The sequence below is a fragment of the Sitophilus oryzae genome, unplaced genomic scaffold (assembly GCF_002938485.1).
Source record: "Sitophilus oryzae breed Bouriz unplaced genomic scaffold, Soryzae_2.0 scaffold_578_pilon_pilon, whole genome shotgun sequence".
NCBI classification, from domain to species: Eukaryota; Metazoa; Arthropoda; class Insecta; order Coleoptera; family Curculionidae; genus Sitophilus; species Sitophilus oryzae.
In genome coordinates this window covers 2,891,401-2,899,091 of record NW_022147171.1, presented here as the reverse complement: position 1 = coordinate 2,899,091, position 7,691 = coordinate 2,891,401, and the positions used below count along the sequence as shown (strand labels likewise).

At 30.2% G+C, this 7,691-nt stretch overlaps 1 protein-coding gene across 2 annotated transcripts in view; it reads left to right on the top strand.

Annotated features, from left to right (window-relative positions):
• The first annotated feature begins 323 nt into the window (after positions 1-323).
• LOC115887575 (protein croquemort-like) overlaps positions 324-7,691 on the top strand; it is a 155,042-nt gene continuing 147,674 nt past the window's right edge. The window contains exon 1 of one of the 2 annotated variants that reach the window (XM_030907039.1): positions 324-491. The gene's annotated coding sequence lies outside the window, so the exon portion shown is untranslated. Of the gene's footprint in view, positions 492-3,479; positions 3,577-7,691 lie in introns of those variants that run through there. The other variant, XM_030907038.1, reaches the window with a different exon arrangement.

Sequence of the window (7,691 nt, the reverse complement as noted above, 5' to 3'; positions counted from 1 at the left end):
TTATCCATCAACAAAATTACCTTTTCCGTCTCGAACAAAAGTATATGCGTGCCAATTTATTTCCCATTTTTTTCTCACATCTATTAAGTAAGCTTCATAAATAGTCGGCTCAGTGATCGTTTTAATTTTTAATTTGTTTTGGTGCACTACTCATCGCCAAGAAGTTTTATTTGATCTAATTACTATTGCTAAAATTGTTTGGGGTAAACAATAACATGGCATTTATATACTGACGTATTACATTTGCATTCATTTACAAAGTAAACATACTTCCCGTATTCATACAGTCACCGGACAACACGACGCACCGTCGCATCAGTTTGATAGCATTTACGTACTCTGCGTTTTTTTGTTTTACAATCGTAAATAAATTTTCGGAAAACATATCTACGAGTATATCCGATGATAGTTAGTTGATTACTGGAATTCATATGGCTTCTAATAACTGTTTGGTCCGTAAATTCAAGAACACCTGCAATCAGTACCGATAAGTACCGTAAAACTTTTTATCTTTGAAAACGTAATTTTATTAAATCATTGTATGATACTAAATGCGTCCTGGAGGTGTAAAAAGTTTATACCTATGTTTGTAGTCATTTAAAATAATAAAGTTATTGTCAACTCTTTTCCTGTATTTACAGAAGTTTTAACATCGAAAATATTTTTGAATCGAGAAATCTTACTGTAAGACAGTAATTTTCTAAAAACTAAGGCCGGCTCAGTCGCCTGACTACTACGAGCAGTATGTCCCGGATTATCTTTACAAGAGAAAAAACTTTTTATTATTGACATTTTAAGAAAAACGCATCCTTCATAAAAAAATTTGCTTGTTCTAAAACGGTTAATACCCGTTTATACTTTTTCATATTTCCATAACTTTTTAGAGAAAATTAAAAAAAAAACATGAAAGGATAATTGAAATTTTTCGGTCTTAGCGTGTTTCTATGGTAATATAGTTTCGTTTTCATTCTTTGATGGGTAGTTATTCATTGAATTTTTATTAACGTAATATTTTTTGTTTCTGTTTAAAATGTTAAAGAAGCACAAAATTTATTTAGTTCTTTGCTACGGAATGGGCGATGCTAGTTAGAGGAAAACGTGATATTTTAATAACAGCAAAGAATACCTATGACGTTAATCATAATTAATAATAACAATCTATCAAAGAATGAAATCTAATTGATATTACCTTCAGTTTTTGATCTTGATTTTTAGGACTTTTACGAAAAAATTCAACCATATTTTCATGTCTTTCTTAATGTTCTTTTAAACTGTAGGGAAATTTGGAAAATATATATAAAAAATATAAAATATATAAACCGGAATAGCCATTTTAGAACAAAAAAAAATCTGAAGGATGCATTTTCCTCAAATTGTCAATAATAAAAAAGTTTTTCCTCTTATAAAAACAATCCGGGGACATACCTACTGTACAGGGTGTACAGCGTCTCTCATACGCCGCGGAGGCTCCAAAGAGAACGACAGTTTGTATTGGAATGAAATTTTATGAGCATATGTAGGTTAATTCAGAGCACTTTTTAAATATATAGAGAGTTCTACAGGGTGTCCCCCAAAAAAGTTACATATCAAAGTTGTGTTTTTGTAATGGAACACCCTATATATTGATTTTCAGATTCTGGGAGAAATATAAAGGTGAGTTTTATAAGAGAAGCATTTGCCTAAATTGGAAGGTTTTTGACATATTTAAAATTTTGTAGAAATAAAGAGCAATTTTTAAATTACAATAAAAGCTACCTAAATTGGAATTTACCCGGTATAGCCTAATATGTAGTTAAATCAACTATTGTACTTTAAATCAAATTAAAACTTGATCCAAAAAGTTATACAGTGTGAGACAAAATTAATATTGAACATTGGTCACATTTAAAAGCATGCATGTTACTCTCTTATTTTAACACATATATATGGGAACACCCAGTATATTATTCCGACATTCAATGGAAATTTATGTCTCTTCAAAATACTATTAAGGTTGCCTACGATTTGATCCGAGTAATTTTTATTATTTGATAAAATCTAGGGTGCGCTGTGATATGTCTGACGTTATTTCAACGTAGCTGTCTAATTAGTCCAACTTTAACAACTAGTTATCATTTTGTGTCAGTTAAAACAAAAAAAAATTCTCAGAAATTTACCAAAAATGCAAACTTATCCTACATCAGAAAGAATTGATTACTTGGTGAATGCAATGTGTATTCCCCAATTAATAAAATATTTAAATGCTCCTGATTTTATCTAGTCTGTTTTTTTATGGGGATATGTTAAAACAGTGTTTACAAAACTCGACCAACTACTCGAACACGATATAAATTATTATTGTAGATTCGAGTTAGAACTCCACATGCTTTTTAGAATAAAAAGATGAAAAGATCCTTTTGAAAAAATAATCATTTTATGCAGTTAACAGGAAAGGAAGCATTTTGAGCAGTTCGTTTAATCTAACTAATTTTTGTCGCATAATAATTATAGGTTTATATCTAGTTTTAATTCTGTAATAATTAAAATATATCTTTTTAACGTGTATCTTTTTATTACTCTTGAGTATTTTACTCTACAATCTTCATTTTTTGTTAAATTAACAAAAGGTATATCACACAGCCACCTAGATTTTTTCAAATAATAAAGATATACTGACGCAAAATCATAAAAATTAAAATATCTGGAAATATCTTTTTCTGAGGGGTAGGCAACCTTAATAATATTTTGAAGATATATAAATTCCCCATTGAACACCGAAAAAATATACTGGGTGTTCCATTTAAAATAAAGGAGTAACTTGCTTTTAAAAGCGGCTAATGTTTCATATCAATTTTGTCTCACCCTGTATAACTTTTCGGGTGAAATTTCAAAATGGTTTAACATACAATGGTTACTGTAATTAAATATCAGGCTACACAAAGTCAACTAAAATTTCGGTACATAGCTTTTATCGAAATTTAAAATTTACTCTTCATTTTCACAAAATGTGGAATATGTCGAAATCATTAGATTTTAGGTAGATGCTTCTTTAATAAAACTCACCTTTATTTTTTTCCTAGAATCCGAAAATCAATTAATATATAGGGTGTTCCATTAGAAAGAAACATAACTTTGATGTGTAACTTTTTTTTGGGACAACCTGTATAATTCTATATATTTTTATAAAATTCTTTTAGTTAACCTACATTTGCTGCCAAAATTTCGATATAAACTACCGTTCTTCTCGGAGCTTCCGCGGCGTATGAGAGGCACCACCCTGTATATTATGTATACGCCAGTTGTATATAATTTGTTTAAAACGTAAATATATGTAAACATATATGTATAAAAGTAATAAATAAAATATAGTAGGACATCATACTATTTTCTCCCGTCCAATTTCAAAACCATGTTATGTATCTAATTAAGGCCAAAGGGTCAATTCATTTAACCTTTTGCATAAAATTTTGGTTGTTTACAACCAATTTATTAATGGATCTTATGGACGTATCTCTAGGTAGATTCTGTGTATTTATTAGTAAAAAATTAATGTGCTACAATTAGGCATTAACGTGACTCCATTAAAAATATACTCAAGTAAGTTTTGCGTAGATTAATGTGTTATATTGTTATTTAGTTTAGTACTAACACAATACATGATAGGTATCGTAAAACAAATAAGTAAGTTTTTGCAAAGTTATTTATAATTTAGTATCTGTATCATCTGTATGATTCAAGGATATGAATTAGCATTTATATCATATAAAAGCGTGCCATTGAAACATTGTATTGTTTTAAATAATTGATTACCTTTTGAATTAGTGTAATCGATATTCGTACGAAAACAACGAAAAATAATACGTTAAATTTAAAGTTATTGAAAACAGGGGCGCCGTTGTGGGTGCCCATCGAATATGGGTAAATGTAACAATCCATATTGTTACATTTGTAGTATTTATTATACGTTTTACATATGTAACATATATAATAAAATTAGGAAAATATCATATTAACTTATGTCATTTTTGAAATTCTTTTGAAAGTAATTTGAGTTATGCAGAAATAAAACTTTTTAGTGCAGATACCAATTTCTGAAAATATTAATATATCCATGACAATCGTGTAAGGGCGGACGGTAAAAGAGACAGATACTATATTTTATATAGATATACAAAATGAATGAAGATAAAAATTGCTGAGAACCTCTTATCAGTGCTAGTGGAGGGATATTGAGAGGCTTAAGCCCACGGCCACACAGAAGGCATTTTTTTTTACCTTTTTGCGTTTTGCATGTGAAACGCTTTTGCGATTTTACCATTTGAAGCTTTTATTTCAATTTGTGTCCATTAAAAATACGCAAAAGAAGCTGCAGCTCTGCAGTTTATATCAAGATGTGAGTTAGTAATATCGCAAGCTCGTGGATTTCCGGTCCGTTCGACACTCAATCCTGTGAGAAAGAGATAGGCGAGATCGGCGCGGTGAGCGTTGAAAAAACAAAGATGAAAGATATGCTCGGATCGACTGTTAAACGGGCTGGATATTCGACAACAAACGCAATCTACAGCTAGTGCCAGTGGTGTGTGTAGAAATAATTATTATTTGCCATTTATTTTAGGAATTTTAGTTTTCTTTTGTATAAATTTGTTATATTGGATATTGGTGGTTACTTGTGTGTTATAATTATAATAATATAATATATAATAAATAATTATAATTATATTATAGACTAGTAAATATGACTGGTTGCTAAGGCAATTTTAGGATATGATTTATCAAACTTTTTGAAGAAAATTCAAGGCCGTCACATACGAGGTAGTGAGACGGCCTTGACACACGAGCTAGTTGTATCGAAACGTGGTAAAGGCTTATAAATACGTAGTGACGCAAAGTGTATTTGTGAGCAGTCCACGTGTTTATGAAAAATATTGTTATTTTAATACAAATTTTGTTAAAGTGAATCAAATTATTACGCGTAAAAAACCATTTGTGACACATAAAAAACTATTTGTTACTCGTAAAAAACTATTTGTTACACGCAAAACAAACTATTTTTTAGATTTAAAAAACTATTTATTAGACGTAAAAAATTATTTTTTACGCGTATAAAACTATTTGTTACTGGTAAAAAACATTTTGTACGCAAAAAAATATATGTATTTTTACGTGTAAAAAACTACTTGTTATTACGTGAAAAAAACTACTTGTTACGCATATAAAACTATTTGTTACCCGTAAAAAATTGTTACACGAGTTATGTCGTGATGCTACCCCAGAAGGGTGCTGGATCATCATATTTCGCATTATATAAACTGCGGCACGCGTCGTCGCTGTAGCTCAGACAATTTATTAGTTTAGAAAATTTAGTAGCTTAGACAATTTGTATTTCTCATTAGTTATTGTCTCGGTTATTGTTAAGGCAGATGCCATTTTAAAAACATGTAATTTTAATCAATATGAATGATAAAAAATGATTCAGAAAAACGGGCGCATGCGTCATCGTAGTCGTAGATATAAATTGACGGATTCCGTTTTGGAATAATGTATCAGACCAAGACTTTGAGTATTCAAACATATTTAAACTCAAGAGATACAACACCGGAAGTAGTAGTTCGACATCGAAATTAATGTGTCGTGTATGTGAGTGCTCTCCGCAATTCGACTAGAAATTGTAAGTTATATTGAATATTGATTCGATTTGTGCTAACGGTGTTTCAATCAATAATACATTGACTTGGCATTAAGTTAATAGATATTAAAATTCTTATTTGAACGAAAGAATGCCTACGAGAGGTCAGACTGAATTTGAAAGATCTCTTATTGAGGCTCTTCGATCTAACAATGTTACTAATGCTATCAGCGAAGCTATTATTAATGGCGTAACGAAGAAACTAGCTGAAAAATTTAAGTATTATGATGCTAAAATTGCTTCATTGGAGGCCGAAATCCAGTTATTAAAAACAACAAATAAAACTGAAAATAATACATCAGATGAGGACGAGAACAAAATGGAACAAAAAATAGATAATCTACAGCAGGCCGCAAAAAATAATAATATTCGTTTGATGGGCGTTAAAGAAACGGATAACAAAAACATCTCAAATAAAATCAAGGATCTTTTTGCGAGCAAACTAAATATTACTATAGGCGACATGGATTTTGATTCAGTATACAGAGTGGGACAAAAACGTGATGGTCACAACAGGCATATTCTCCTAGCCTTGAAAAGTAATGCTCTAAAGAATAAAATCTACATGAACAAAAAAATGTTTAAGGGTACTGGCATTGTTGTTAAGGAGGATCTTACTCCTCACCGTATAAATTTAGTGATAAATTCATCGGAGAGGTTTGGCTTTAAGAATGTATGGACATTTAATGGAAGTATTTTCGCGCGAACTGAAACTGGTGTAGAAAAGTTAATCACCTGAATTGATCAGTCTAGTTGAGTTGCCTCTATTGCACGTCATATTATTCAATATTTGTATTTTGGTTTAGTGATTAAGTTCTAAGTTACCTTGGTTTATAACCTAAACTTGTTTATTGTATTTTTTTTACTCTCCTATTTATTTTTAAGTAATATGAATTTTAATTGTTTGGTGGGCCACCTTAATATACAATCATTAGTTCCAAAATTTAATGCATTAAGAACGTTTTTCCATGAAAAGAAAATTGACATATTAGCCATAACCGAAAGTTGGCTTTCGGAAAATATTCCTTCTAATAGTATATCTATATATAACTATAATATTCTTAGAAGGGATAGGGAGTCTCGTAGAGGAGGAGGTGTTTTACTGTACATAAATGTTGGTTTCAAATATGAAATTATTGATATGTCCAATGATATTGAACAGCTCTTTGTTAAATTGACCATAAATAATTTTAGCTTTGTGATGGGCGTGGTGTATAAACCTCCCCAGCTAAACTATAAACAGTTTGTTCATATTTTGGAAACGTCTTTTTTTTATAGCTGCAGCTTATTCTGACGTAGTTGTCTATGTTGGAGATGCGAATGTTGATTTTCAAAATAGTAAGTTATTGTCAATTAAATATTTTAAATCTATGTTATGTTCATTTGGTGTGGAACAATTATTTACAGAACCTACACACATTACTCCTTATTCCGCGTCCTTAATTGACGTCATATTATGTAATAAACAGAACATTATTGAATCAATAAATGTCGACCCGTCAGATTTTTCTCTACATCAATGCTTAGTTTTCAGTTTAAACTGTGAAAAACCTAGTTTTGAACCGCTAATGTACGTTTATAGGGACTTTAAAAGGTTTAATAATGATGACTTTCTCTCTCAATTTCTCAATTCCAACTATGATAAAAAAATTCATATCCATGATATTAATGAAAAAGTAAAATATTTTAGTAATTTATTGCAAGAGTTATTTGACACACACACTTTCTATTAAAAACTGTAAAAATTACAAGGCAGAGAATGCCATGGCTAAATGATGATTTAAAAAAATTAATGAGGGAAAGGGATAAAGCTAGAGCCAGACTGAGAAAATGTCATAGTGTTCAATTATTAAATGAATTTAAACGACTTATAAATCTGACTAATCATGCCGTTGAGCAACAAAAGAAACACTATTTTGAGAGTATTGCATCTAACAAGAGCAGTAAGGGATTGTGGCGTGAATTAAAAAAACTTGATATCAAGTGTAACAATAAGTCAACTTTGCAATCGCAGTTTGATAACCCT